This window comes from Acinonyx jubatus, chromosome B4, assembly GCF_027475565.1.
Source record: "Acinonyx jubatus isolate Ajub_Pintada_27869175 chromosome B4, VMU_Ajub_asm_v1.0, whole genome shotgun sequence".
Classification (NCBI taxonomy): domain Eukaryota; kingdom Metazoa; phylum Chordata; class Mammalia; order Carnivora; family Felidae; genus Acinonyx; species Acinonyx jubatus.
Genome location: NC_069387.1, coordinates 52,724,048 through 52,738,981, shown reverse-complemented (window position 1 = coordinate 52,738,981; position 14,934 = coordinate 52,724,048). Strand labels below are relative to the sequence as shown.

The 14,934-nt window shown below is 35.8% G+C and overlaps 1 protein-coding gene across 12 annotated transcripts in view; it reads right to left on the bottom strand.

The window, feature by feature from the left end:
* SLCO1C1 (solute carrier organic anion transporter family member 1C1) overlaps nt 1–5,536 on the bottom strand; it is an 84,497-nt gene extending 78,961 nt beyond the window's left edge. For 7 of the 12 annotated variants that reach the window (XR_008300156.1, XM_053225919.1, XM_053225925.1 and 4 more), the window contains exons 1-2: nt 3,794–5,536; nt 3,126–3,261 (exon numbers count right to left, since the gene is read on the bottom strand). The gene's annotated coding sequence lies outside the window, so the exon portion shown is untranslated. Of the gene's footprint in view, nt 1–3,125; nt 3,262–3,320; nt 3,532–3,553; nt 3,704–3,793 lie in introns of those variants that run through there. The other 5 variants (XM_053225922.1, XM_053225920.1, XM_053225921.1 and 2 more) reach the window with 5 other exon arrangements.
* Nucleotides 5,537–14,934: the final 9,398 nt, after the last annotated feature.

Here is a 14,934-nt window from a genome sequence, read left to right as displayed (position 1 = left end):
TGGGGTGCCTGGGTGGCTCAGTGGTTAAGCTAAGCATCCCACTTCAGCTCAGGTCATGATATGGCAGTTCTTGAATTCGAGCCCCATGTTGGGCTCTGTGTTGACAGCTCAGAGCCTGGAGCCTGCTTCAGATTCTGTGTCTCCCTGTCTCTCTGCCCCTCCCCTGCTCATGCTCTCTCTCTCAAAAATAAATAAAGATTAAAAAAAGAAAAGACAAAGACCCAAGAATACAATATCAGTGAGCTCTAAACATAGATGTTTATAAGTATAAAACATAGAAATTATGCACAATATATAGAAATAACTTCAAAGTCTTGACCAAATAGGTAACTTTCTGGCAAATATTAATTACCTGTACTGATACAGCCGAGAAAAGAAAAATAGCCAAGGGAACCATTAACAAAAATACCCTGAAACTAACCTCTAAGCAAAAATACTAAGGACAGATCCCTTACACAAGAATACTAAGGAGTAGTTTAGTAAGGGATACCCTTCAAAGAGAAAATATTAGGTAATTAAAACAGATGATAAAAATCTCTATTCATTTAAAAACGTCAGAGTTATATTGAGCAAAATCTCATTTAGATAGCACAAGGGAAAAAAAACACTTCAGGTGAAACTTAGAGATGCTAAAATTTTAAATAAAATACTAGTAAATCCAAATTAATTTATATTCTGTAATTAGGATCTAGTTTACAAATGTAACAATATTAGGAATTTTATTTACCAAATCACTACATTAATGAATGTATACATTTATAATGTTACATGTTATAATGAATATCAAAATATCACATTGTACATCATAAATTTAGACAATTTTTGTCAGTCACATCTCAAGAAAGCTGAAAAAAAACAAAATAAAAAAAAAACAATAAAGTTTCAGTAGATGCCAAACACCAGGTGATAAAGTTTAACATCCATTTCTGATTAAAAAAAAAACACAACTTCTAAGAAACTAAGGACATAGAGATTCTTCTTTACCGTGTTCTGATACCCAAGGCCAACTTCTTATGTCCACTGAGTCATAAGAAGAACAACTTCTTTAGTCCACTGAGTCACTGAAACTAGTTTTCCAGAACAATGTTTTGTCAGAACAATGAAAAGGGAGTCTGAGAAACATTGGGTTATGCAATGTTACATAGGTTTCTCTGCTAAAAGACTACTGAGTACCTGTACCTTCATTAAATTGCTGGAGACACACTGCCAATAATAATAATAATAATAATAATAATAATAATAATAATAATAACAAAAAAGTCAAAACATCTAAATGACCTAAATGTCTAACAAATTATGGTCTATTTATGCAAGAAAATCTTTTGAAGCCTTTAGAAATTAGTGTAAAGAAGTAAATACAGCTATATAGAATATTTTTATTATAGAGCTGATTTTAAAACTTCATGGTACAAAACAATATACATAATACGCTGTTTTACAACAGAAGCATACATTTTCACATGTGTATATGCATAGAAACGAAGTTTCAGAAAGTCTAGATATAAAGAAAAAGTTAACACATTATTTCTGGTTGGTGACACTGTAGGCAATGTTTTAAAAATGTTTTGTGTTTCATATTTCCTAATGTTTCTATAATGAACATACAAAAATATTTTAAACATTAAAGATGTAAAAATATCACCAAGCAAGAAATATATACCAGAAAAAATTTAAATTTAATTCAAATTGGCCTACTGTTTCAGAGCTTCAATATATTATTTCTGGCCAGTCATAATAAAGCCAATGGACCAGAACTAATTCTTTAATAATTAAATATACTATCACTTATAATAAATCTATCTTTAAAAGATTCAAAGGTTACATCTAGAATGCTAATGCTAAAGAGAAAAACAATCATGTTGCAAACAATATTAAAACCTTGAGACACCAAAACACACTGTCTTCTTATATTTGGGAGTGTTGACACAAAAATCACTTCTAATCTAGAAGTAATGACAAAAATAAGAAAACTATAGTCATCTTAGTTGATGTTGTGTTAGGGCAAAATAGGATTCAGCTTAGAACACTGGCACTGGATATTTTCACTGAAAATGTCATTTCATCTTGATGGCTAATTTGCATATCACCTCAAAAATAGTCTGTTTCAAGGACACCATGTTTATGAGTATTGAGCTCTTCATTCCTGTGTGAGAAGAAGAAGGAAAGCTCAAGGACATGAATGGAAAGATCCTCCAGATTTTCTCCCTCTCTCTATTCATTTGCAGTTGCAGCAGTAGAGCAAAGGCACACAACTATTTAGAAGGATTTGCATTTGGCAAATCCTTAATTGTTCTTCCACCACTTGAACAGATACCTCCAGGCAAAGTTTTCATCCAACATCCTGGGTTGGAGTAGATCTTACTCTGGAGGCCAAAGAAAAAGAAGCCAATTGCTTTTCATTTTTTTCACTTAAAAAAAAAAAACGACAGAATTCTCTGTTCATATGAGTTTGAAAATGAATCTTCTGGTCTTGAAAGAGCATAGATAGCCTGAAAGGGTGTAATTGGATCACACAGAAGCCCTGAAGCTCTGTGCCCTAATCCTGTGACATAGATTCCATCCATAGTCAAACTCCAAAGACTGCCAGAGAGAAAGTCAGAGAGCAACCCCCAACACCCTCTTCTTTTAGTCTCATGAGGAAACCCTCTGGACTAGCTTGTCTTCTGGACACCAAATAATGTCATGGTACTTGCTAATACGAACTGTGAGTTGTTAAGAAAGCTAAGCCCCCTAATACAAGTAATTGTTTGTGTCAGATTCAGATTTAACAAGTACTATTTATGTGCCAGGTGAATTATATACTTTTGGCTGATCCTTAAAACAACTCAGCAAGGTTAGCATTAGAATTCCATTTTATAGAAAATTATACAACTCAGAGCTGTTAAGTGACTTGTCAAGAACTACCCAACCAATAAGCATCAGAGTCAAAATTTGAACCCAGATCTGAGTTGATCTGACTTTAACCTGTGTCCTTTCCTATTTCTATCAACCTGACAAGGGCCCAATTTTAATGGTGTGTATGGATAAGATACTTGTAGTGCAGAACTGAAGGGTTTATTAGCTGCTCTCCTATGAGAATCTGGTGTGATAGTCACAAAATACAAAAGCAGAGAACTAAATCTTACCTGGAGGTGGAGATCAAAGACAGCCAATTCCTCTCAACTTGCTCAGCAAGAGGCTGGACCCCACTCCACAGACTGAAAGAGGAAACTGGGGTGAATTCTACAGCAGCTCTGAGCAGTTCTGCCAGGTGGGGAGAGCCTGGATGGACACAGACAGAGCAAATTAGGGGAAAGAAAAGATGAAGGGCATGGTCTCACCCCTGGGCAATTTCGACTCTTTCCTCTTTCCTCCTGGCCTCTTTTTTCTGGCAGTCTGCAGAGAACAGGCCACGCTGGCAAAGCCACTGACGTGCATCTCAGCTCCCAGGGCACAGAGAGAGCTGAAGCTTTTGAGCCATTTCTTTGCAATTTGCTGCAAGTTTAAGGCCACACGTGATAAAGCTTTCTGTATGGGAGAGAGTGAAAAGAGAAAAGACCACTTGTGATCTTACTTGCTGATTCCCAGAAACAAAACTCGGCAGGGGGCAGAGGGGAAGGGAACAGAAGCAGGAGGAGGGGCGGAAGTCTGTAACAAAGATCCCTCCTTCTCCTTCCAAGAAGTTTTTAAGCCAGCTGCTCCTTGAGACATCATTGGGATACTTCTGTTTAAAAAAAAAAAAAAAGGCTCATAGGCTAAATCTCTGTGTGGTTTCTTTTCCCACTGGGATTCTAGAATCTTAGGGAACACATACCAGGTCAGGATCAAGGCTCTGCAGAGTTCTTTCTAGAAAGAGTTAATTCTCAGACACAGGATCAGTTGCTCACATCCACAATTTATAAGGATCCAATAGAAAAAGAAAAAAACAAAACAACATTGGATTTTTCGGCATCCACTTGTTTATGCTATCTAAATTCTAAGGAGAGAGAACTCCTTGCACTGAAAAATTCTAAAATTACAATAAATTCTTTTTCCAAGAGTACCATTTTAGGAGGATTCTGAGCCATGTCAGCTTGCATTTGGTTATGGTAATAAATGAATTTGCTACCGGTATCATCCAAGATCCATCATATTCTTAAATGGCTGTGACTCTGACCTGGTCACTAAACTTTACTGAATTTCAGCTTCTTCCTCTGTGAAGCAGAATTTTTATTCAAAATAAAATAGATTCATGGGGCTCTCTTAAAGATTAAATTATATGAGCAATTCAGAAGTATATTCCAAATAACAAAATGTTATAAATGACTGGAAAGTATCATCATTACATATACAATTTCAGTTCACACAATGGTAAGGATCATTAACCAAAAATCAAAGGTTATAAGCACATTTCACTACAAATGAAAAAAAAAAGGACACAAATAAAGTGATAAATCGTACAATGAGGCAATGGTACATTCAGAGTCTGAAAGACCAAATATTTTATTTTAGCAATCAAACTAGCTTTTGCTAGTGAGCAAGCATTGCAATAGGTCTTGTATTTTCAATGTGTTTAACAGTGTGGCCATTAGTGCATTCAAAGGGAAGAAGTGTTTACTATCCCAAAGTGCAAAGAGCCTACGTTTCCTCACCAACAAATGGAATTTTCCTGAGAGTGTAATTTGGTCTATCCTCAGCTTACTCAAGTTCACTCTCTAACATGATTCCTTTCCTGACCTCTTCAGTTCACAGTTAAAGTTACAGTTTTGAAGGTACATACTACTTACTTTATACAATATTCAGCACTTCTCATATGTAGTCTTTCATTGGACTATATCCTACTTCCGTATTTTAGATCAGCAAACTTTTCCTGCAAAGGGTCAAATAGTAAGTGTTTTAGGTTTTGCAGGCCATATAAACTTTACCATAACCACTCACCTCTGCTGCTGTGGTGTGAAATTAACCATAAATGAATGAGTTTTCTAGGGCTGCATTAACAAAGCCCCCACAAACTGGGGAGCTTAAAACTGCAGAACTTTATTATCTCAGTTTTGGAAGCTAAAAGTCCAAAACTAAGGTGTCAGCAGAGCCATGCTCCCTCTGAAACCTAAAGAAGGGATTCTTCCTTCTCTTCTACCGTCAATGTTTGCTGACAATTGTTGGAATCGTAGATTCATTACTTTAATCTCTGCCTCTATTGTCTCATGACCATTGTCTCTTATGTGTCTCTGTCTTCTCCTATTCTGAAAAGGACAGTCACAGTGAATGAGGACCCATTCCAGTGACCTCATCTTAACTTGATCACATCTGCAAAGACCCTATTTCCAAATAAGGTCACATTCACTGATACAGGGCATTAGGATTTCAACATATGTTTTTAGGGGGGAGGACACAACTTAACCCATATCATTCATATTGTCATTTCCCTCCTTACCTGAGTTGTTTTACATAACTGTTTTAATCACTCACTTGCACAGCGCATCACTTCCTTTGTCCATTGGTCAATTTGTTCTTCCTTGACAAACCACAGTTGGGTTAAATTCAAATTTCTCTCTACTCTGTATTTACACCCACACTGTTTTAAATAGTTGAATAAAAACTCATTAACATGACATAAGGGCTTATCTTAAATTTATGACCACTGACCTCACTGGGTCTTAGAGGCATTGTTAAGCATAACTTTTAATAACTTAATCTCTTTCCCTTTCTTCCAAATGACTTCTCTCAAACCTCAACATTTCTTTCCCAACTTTCATTATCAGCTGATGACCTTGCTTAGGGAACTCACTGATGAAATCAGGAGAGAAATATTGTACTCTTCCCCCACCACATTTACTCTCCATCTGCATTTGTATTCATCTGATTTGTTTCCTCTTCTATTCCTATGGTTGCATGGTCCATGTTTCTAAGACCAAGCTTTCATCTGTACTCCTTATCTAAAATTCCTCTTCTCCAATTCTTGACCCACCAGCTCTTTTTTTTTTTGCCTCCACAACTCTACCACAACTACTTTCATAAATAACATCAAAGGCCTTCACATTAATAAATTCAGCAGTTTCTGGGCTTCATCTTCATTGAGCTATTAGCAGAATTGCGTACCATTGATTGTGTCCTTCTCTTTAATCCATTCTCTTCACCCGGTTTTTATAACCCCACACTCTCTTTGTTTTCCTCCTGGCTAAGTGGTCATTTCCTGTTAGTATTCATTGCCACAGCACTCCACAGTTCAGTCCTTAGAATATCTTCTTTGCCCTATCTACATATAATCCCAAATCACCTCATCCAGGCTCATGGCTTAAAATGTCATTTATAATTTAAGATGAACCAGGTTAAGAAAAACTTGATAGTCCTATATTTGAAGCAGGAGTTTTCAGTCTGAGTGACATATATCTTAGCTCTGCACTGAAAAGGCCCAAAACCAATGATCAACCAGTAGCAATAAGTGCAACCAGCACTGAATCGGGTCTATAAATGCTATATAAAAGGAATTATGGCTTCTCAATATGTGATTACTACCAGGTCTGAGAATATAAGATGAGCCCAGAATATTTGTCATACAAAAAAGCAGGGAGGCCTTGAAGACTAGATTGTGCCCCAGTAACTCATGGGTGAATTTGAACAAGCTCCCACTAACCAACTGTAGGAAATTTTCATCGTTAAGAAAAGTAACTGTAATGGTTGAAATATATAGAATGTTTAAATTCATGAATTCATAGCACTCCAAAAAAAGAACATGTTAAACTCTGGATGCTTCTAAGGAACCACTTCAATACATTTAAAACTGGTACTTAGGAGAAAAATTACATTTATCCTGTCTTTCCTAGTCATTAGAATCATTAAAATGTGAAGACATTTTTTTTTCTGTATAGAAGTATTCCAAATAATGAACAAAAAAAGGATGAAAGAATTAGAATACCATAATTTTCAAACCTCTAATGAATTAATGCATCTAGGTAATGGTCACCAACGATCAGTAACAATACAAAAAAGAAGGAGCTATTTTAAATATCTCAATGGACGCTAGAAACTTGAAATATCACCTCTGAAATAGCACTCTTCCCTAGTTCAAAAAAAATCTTACCAAACCTCAGTTTAGATCTAAATATCAGTTCTTAAGAAATGCAGGGAAGAGAGGAGTGAGTGCCTGGGTGGCTCAGTTGGTTAAGCCTCCGACTTTGGCTCAAGTCATGATCTCATGGTTCATGAGTTTGGGCTGTGCATCCGGCTTTCTGCTGTCAGCACAGAGCCCACTTCAGATCTTCTGTCCCGCACTCTCTCTACCCCTCCCCTGCTTGCGCTCTCTCAAAAATCAATAAGTGTGCGGGGAAAAAAAGAAGAAGAAATGCAAGGAAGAGAAGAACATGCTAAATGAAACTATAAAGGTGCAATCAGCAACACCCAAAATGGAGACTCTCATTAAGACAAACAGCTATTTTTTTTTCCCAACCAAAAGTGCAAGAAAGAAAGGAAATGGGTCCAATTAATAAATGGACCATAGACCTTAAAAGACATCTCATCAAAGAGGATATAAAGATGGTAAATTAGTATATGAAAAGATGTTCCACATCATTAGTCATCAGGGAAATGCAAGTTAAAGTGACAGTAGGACACCAATACACACCTATTAGAATGGCCAGATTCCAGAACACTGACAACACCAAATGCTGGTAAGGACTTAAAGCAACAGGGACTCTCACTCATTGCTGGTGGGAATATAAAATGGTACACGCACTTTGGAAAACAGTTTTGTGGAATCTTATAAAACTAAACATATTCTTCCCATAAGATCCAGCAACCACACTTCTTGGTATTTACTCAAAGAGTTGAAAACTTACATCCACTCAAAAACCTGCAACACAGATGTTTTTAACAGCTTTATTCATAAAGGCTAAAACTTGCAAGTAATCATTTTGTCCTTCAGCAGGTAAGTAAATAAATAAACTGTGGTCCATCCAGACAGTGGAATAGAATTCAGTACTAAAAAGAAATGAGCTATCCAGCCATGAAAAGACATGGAGGAACTTTAAATGCTTATTTCTAAGTGAGAGAAACCAACCTGAAAAGGCTACATACTGTATGATTCCAACTATACGACATTCTGGAAAAGATAAAAGTATGAAGATAGTGAAAGACCAGTGATGGGCAGAGGTTAGGGCTGGCAGGGGGCGGGGGGCGGTGATGAACAGGCAGAACACAGAGGATTTTTAAGGCAGTGAAAATACTCTGTATGATACCATAAGGACAGATACATGTAATTATACATTTGTCTAAGCCCTTATAATGTACAACACCAAGAGCGAATCCCAAGGTAAATAATGGACTTTGGGTGATTTAGGATGTGTTCATAAATGGTCCATAAATGGTAAGTTCATTAATGGTAACAACTGTGCCACTCTGATAGTGAGATTGGTAATGGGGAAGGCTGAGTGTACAGTGGGCAGGGGTATATGGGAAATCTCTGTACCTTCCCCGCAGTTTCACTGTGGGCATGAGCTTCCATCATGTGGAACAACCATGTGGCTAATATGCCTTCTTTATTTTCACTGTGTTCCTCATCCTATTCATGATTTGTAGAAGACATAATTAGAGCCCCCAAAGAAGTCCACCCCATCATCCCCAGAAAATTATAAATATGCTAAGTTACATGGCAAGAGATTTTTCAAATGTAATTAAAAATCTTAAAGTAGGGAGATCCTCTTGGATTATCTGGGCCCAATATCATAACATGAGCCCTTAAAAGGAGAGAACTTTCCTAGCTGGAGACAGAAGGATGCAGCAGAAGTCAGAAAGTCTCAAAGTGTAAGAAGGAATCAGGTGACATCACCAGTTTGAAGATGACGAATGGTGAGAGAAGCAATGCCTACAGGAAAGAAGTTGCCTGAAGACCCTGAGAAAGGCTCTCAGACATCAGCTGGCAAGGAATGGGGGACCTCAGTCCTATACCACAAGGAACTACATTCTGCCAACCACCTAAATGAGTTTAGAAGTGGATTCTAGAGACTTCAGAGAGGAGCCCAGGCTGGCAAACACTTTGGCAAATACTTGATTTCAGTCTTGTGAGAGACCAGAAAGAGAGTCCTGCCAAGTCCCTCTAGACTTCTGACTGGCCAAGCTCTGACCCAATAAGTCACCATTGTTGTGGTAATTGATTGTTGGTTTGAAGTCACCAAGTTTGTGGCAATTGATTATAGCACAAATAGAAAATGATTACATAATCGTTAACTACTTTGCACTCTCTGAAGACCAGGACTTCTCTGAATTCACCTTTGGCATCTTACAGGGAAAAGGCAGTCAAATTGACAGTAGAGTAAGCACAAAGTATGAACCAATATGTTCTCCCTATGCCCATCCAGCTCTAACTGGCCCCAATAGCCCAAAAGATCTCAGCCAGCATGGGCAGCCTGATAATTCTTCAAATCTGACAAATTTCACCAGAAGTGGACCTTGGGCTCCTTTATAAAGCCAGCAATGATGTCAGAAAGAATGATCAGGACCTGAAGTAGCTTCAGGATTAAATAAGCTTAAATCAATCCTAATAAGCAGAAGAGTTTCTAATTATTTAAGAACTGATTTTATTTCATTTTTCTTTTCATTGGTTGGGGTGTACCCATATTCCGAGCTCCACCTCACATGGCTCAGCAGGCATAGGGGTGATCTGTAGAGCTGACCCAGGACACACTAAACTGATCTCCAAGGCAGTGGCTATGGTCATCCCTTTGCCCTGGGCTGAATCTCAGGAGCCATTAGAAGATACCTATCATCACTTCTCTTACCCAACCATGTAAATGAACATTTACTTACCTACGAACAGTTTTGATAGCACCTAGTTGCAGGAAGGAGATGAAGGTTGGGACTGGAATTTCCAGCTATTGCTTCCTTTCCACTGAGGACATCACTGTAAAAGGAAAGCCTTGGGAGAGGGATAAAGTTTACAACTCAAGAAGATACTGTCAATCTTCTGCCCTTTTGTGCTGTCTGTGATTGGAAGTATGTGTGTGTATACAAAAGAAAGAAAATATATGTGTACAGTGTGTGTAAATACTCCACTGATAATAACTTGCCTACGACACAGAAATACAAATGATAGATGGTTAGTTCCTTTGGTGAGGGATAGTTTGGGGCCAAAGTGAAGAAAGCTACAAATATACCAAGTTTAGGAGCAGGGATTTTGCCTAACAGGGAATGAGGGAAATCTGTATGTGTAGCTTAAAGAATTAATTCCTTGGAAACTGTGGATAAAAATCACATTTGCTTTTTTTTTTTGTCTGAAGACTGTATGTTTGAGCTAGTTAAAACACTCTGAATGTTTTGAATCGTTCAGTTTTCTTAAAAGCTTTCAAAGATGCAGAACAAAAATTATTCTGAGTCTGTACAACCAAATATCCCATGTATTAGGCATCAACAGACAATCCGTATAGGACAAATTGTAGTATTTATAGGATCAATGGCAGAGCTATTTTATAGAACTCTGCAGCTGAATGCCAGAAATCTAGGTATGTTGATTATGGTGTTAACTATTTGATTAGACAAAGAACACAGCTTAGTCACAGAGAGATGAAACTAAGAATTCATCAGCAATAGGCAAGGAAATGTGACCATGGGGGAAAAAGCCCCCAGGCGTCCTTAGGAATTGTAGGAGTCCAGCAGATGTCTCACTATAGCATGTATAGCTGGGCACAAACCACTGCATTTGGATATGAGAGGGAAGGATGCCTTCAAAACTGGACGGAGGGCTTGAATTGTACAAATAACTACATCAAACATAATACCACAGAATTATATTTATATTATACATTATTTTCACATTGTAACATCCACATTGATCATCTGTGACACAATTCTAATAATTTTGAGTATATGTTTACTGTAATATTTATATATATGTGTATATATATATATATATATAAATCAAGAGGCACTTCCAGTAATTCTGGCAAAAAAGGAGCATCAATATAGTGTCTATGCTAAAAAATAATAAAAATAAATACAAATTAATATTTTTTCTGTACAATTTTATGTTTTACAAAATATTTATCAGCCATTAACTAAATCACTTAACAAATAATTTTGATAGGAAGATACGAAGTATTGCTACATGTATTAAGTGTGAGATACAGGTGTAAGGACAAGATTTACTTCAATTGCAAAATGATCCCTTAAGTCCAATGCTTCACTCTTGGGTTTCTAAAAGTTGATAAATTTGGAGAGTTGTTAATAAACACGTTCAGTTGAGAGTGGTAAGAACTACCTTGTTAAAAATTGTCATGTGCAAAAGATATTCCCTATACTGTTACTTTGGTTGCTACTTATTTGAAAATATTGCTTTTCAGGAATACTAAATTAAGTTAATGTAATACTCTCTGGTTTGCAAATACCCTACAAAGTCAAATATTTGGGACTTACTAATATAAACTTTCTAATGGCAGTTTTTTTGTTTGTTTGTTTTTTTCTTCTTAGGAAAAGGAAGAAATAATGACTGATCAGAACAACTGTTCCATCGGGAATCAGAAATCCATTTCAATACCAAAAACCAAATCAAATTAACCAAATCAGCCCAAACCAAAAATATTCTACATTCAAATTAAAGTTCTTTCAGTTGCATATACAAATATTATGATAGAAAGCCAGGAAGAATTCTTACTCATTGTTTTGCACTGAAAGTTTTGAATATTTTTAAAAGCACCGATTTTTCATTTTCTGATTTGCATGACCAAAATCTTTAGGAAGAAATATCAAGGGGTGGGTGGGTTCAGTGATATTTATTTCCAGTGCTCATCAACTGACAAACTGTCCTTGTTGGAGCAAAAAATGGTATGCATACTTCTGTGAGAATATATCAAGAAATGAATTGACACTCAAATGGAAAACAAAAACAAAAGCAAACCACCAGTTAAGCAAACACAGTATGGTAAAAATCCCATGCAGATATTTGACAGAATATTAAAAAATAGTGATTATATAAAAAAAACTAATGAATAAATATACACTAAATGTCAAGCCAATAAACCCCACTAACAGGTAATATATAGGTAATTAGGATTATTATTTAAAGATAGCAACACTATAGTACTGGTTTATGCTTATAACTAGCTAAAACATAATATGTGATAGGAGTTTTTAAGCCATAAAAATAACCAGTTAATTTTCAAAAGAAAGTTGACGGAAAATTCTAACCAACAAGTTATATACACAAAACATCTTTAAACAACTACTTTTAATTTTACATTAAATCATCTAAATATTTTGCTATTATATAGGGAGTAAAATTACTAGAATTAAAAGAAAAAAAAGTCCTTCCCATCAAAAGGTACTCAAGCAGCAGTTTCTAAGTTCTAAGGGCTAATTCACATTCCAAAACATGTGTACGTGCTGACTGTATAACGGAAGTCAGGGCTGAAATATGGATCCATTAAGCGTCTTTACTCAAGAGTAACTGATAACTAAATTGGTTTATCACAAAGATGGAGGGGTGTGCTGGCATGATCCTTCACATTTTATGTTGTGTTCACTCCTGATCCATAACCTTTTTTTTTTTTTTTTTCTGCTTTCTGGTACCATGGACTGCACAATGAAACTGGGTGTGGAGAGTTGTAACTTAGGTGAAGGGTATTCTTATTCCTTATTATGGCGGAGAATTTCTGATCACTTTTCCTTGACTATTTTGAGTTAGTGTGACTGAAGAGAAGTCACACTTTTCTTCTATGAGTTTGACTTTCTTTTTTTTTAAAGAGGAAAGGAAGAATTCCCTGCTAAAATTTGTTTCATTTGAAATAGGTACTTTTACTGACACTGAAATTTTAGTTAAAGCAGTAAAGCTTTAACATGATTTTTAAAAATTTATGTTTCTGTTAATGAATTTCAAATTCCGACCTACCATTTGATCAGTCTTGGTAGATGAAGTAGTGGGTGTAGTTTATTGCCTGGTCAGTGCTTCATCTGTGAAAGTCAAGATTAATAAGATTTAATTATTTTTAGTAATGAAGATAACGTATTTGGCTTTTTAACAGTGTTATAATTTACTAAAATATAATCTACATTAACAGACCATTTACTTTAAAACAATCTAATCCATGAAAAATTGCTGGATAATACATTCCTTTTTTTTCTGGACAAGTCTGAAAAACTCAGGCTATAATTTGTGCATTTCATCTAATTAAATTATTGGTACTAAGTTTATTTTTATCTATTTCATGTATTTCTTGAACCTGCCATAAAACAATTTCCTCCCTGAGGCATGAGAAATATTAGAAAAATAATTAAATATTCTTTCCAGTTTTTTATGACACAATAGTAGTTGTAATTCTATCAATATATTTAGCGTCTCTCTACCATGGAAGGTCATTTTGTGAGTTTCGTTGTAATTGAATAACAAAAAAAATTTTAAACAGCTTTGTTTCAAAAACTATATCAAATTTAAATATTTTTGATAGTACTTACATACGATGACAATATTACTCTCTGAAGCATTTTTTTAATGGATTATTTGCATGCTTAAAGAACCTCTTCTTGATGTGAAGCAATGAGGAAACTTTTCTGAACAGGTACATGTTCACTATCTATCAAAAGAAGGGTTGACTTCTCTTCTGTTGAGGGAAGCAGAAATCCATGAATACCAATGCCTTTCAAGTAACCAACCTTAGGAGTAGAATATGGAGAAGAACCCGCTACCTTTAGATAGGAAATTTGGGCTCATTTTGCAACCTGAAGCACAGAGCAAAAGCTAATTTTGTTTTCCATCTCTATACAATTCCATATAATTTATAGTCTTACTGTACTAAAATAATTTACGGTGGATCAGTATTTTTGAATCTGCAGATGTTAACATGGAGTTCCACCAAATAATAAAGCTTTAAGGTTTAGTTTTGGGTCTTTAAACATATTTAGCAGGACAATGCCTAATTATCTTTTGTCACCATTGTTAACCTGTTTGAATGATGTGATAGTATGAATGTAAAGATCACTCAGGTAAGGTAAAAGCACCATTAGGTAAGGTAAAGTTGCAGCATGGTAATAAATGAAATGTGTGAGGTGATACGCAAATTGCCGTGGTATGTAATATAGACTGAAAAATCTGTTCTTCTCTGATCATGGATTATTAGTGCTAAACATTATAAATACCATGCAAACCTCAATTTAAGTTGCTGAATGCATTGTTTATAGTTTAATTAATTCAGTGCTTATATGCACTGAATATGCAATCAATCAAATATGCAATAAGAATTTGAGTATTTACTAGAGGAACAAACTGATATGAATACAGGTGGACCTAAAACTTGCATATTTTGCCCTGATTAGAGGTTCTAAGAGTAATTTAATTTTGGAATGCTCCTCGCTTAAAACGGCTAATTGGTCTCCTAATCTTATGGTGGAATTTTGTTGAACAGATTAGAAAAACAGACGAACAGTATCAGCAAATTCAGTTTCCTTTCATGGAAAAATCACAAGAGAAATGAATGACCTAGAACAACGATCATAAAGTATTTTGCTGCTTGTTAGGAGCGAAGGTGAATGAAAGAAACTCAGTTTGGTTTCGAAGTATACAGATATTTTAGATATCAATGGTCTGGAGGTAACCTATGAGCATTTGAAATTTTACTGATATTTTTCTTTCCACACACAGGAGCTGAGAATCCCTAGAATAAGGAGAATCTTGATTTACCCCAGGCTATGAAAGCTTACAAAAGTTGGTTTTACTGGAGGCTTCTGCCAGTTTGAAAAGACAGTTTATTTCCAAAGTGGCATGTAAACCAGGAAAGGCATTAAGTGGGACTTAGGGTTAGGATGGAAGAAAGGACAGTAAGATCCTTACTGTGGTTTTCATTATTATTTTAGAAATATTTCAAAAGGTGAGGACAATGGAGATCCCCATACTGACAGCGAAGCACCAAAAATACCTCCCAAAGTAGGCTAGAAATGATTTTTTGATCAGTCACTTCTCATTGGTCAGGAATTGTTCATCACACAAATATCACTTAT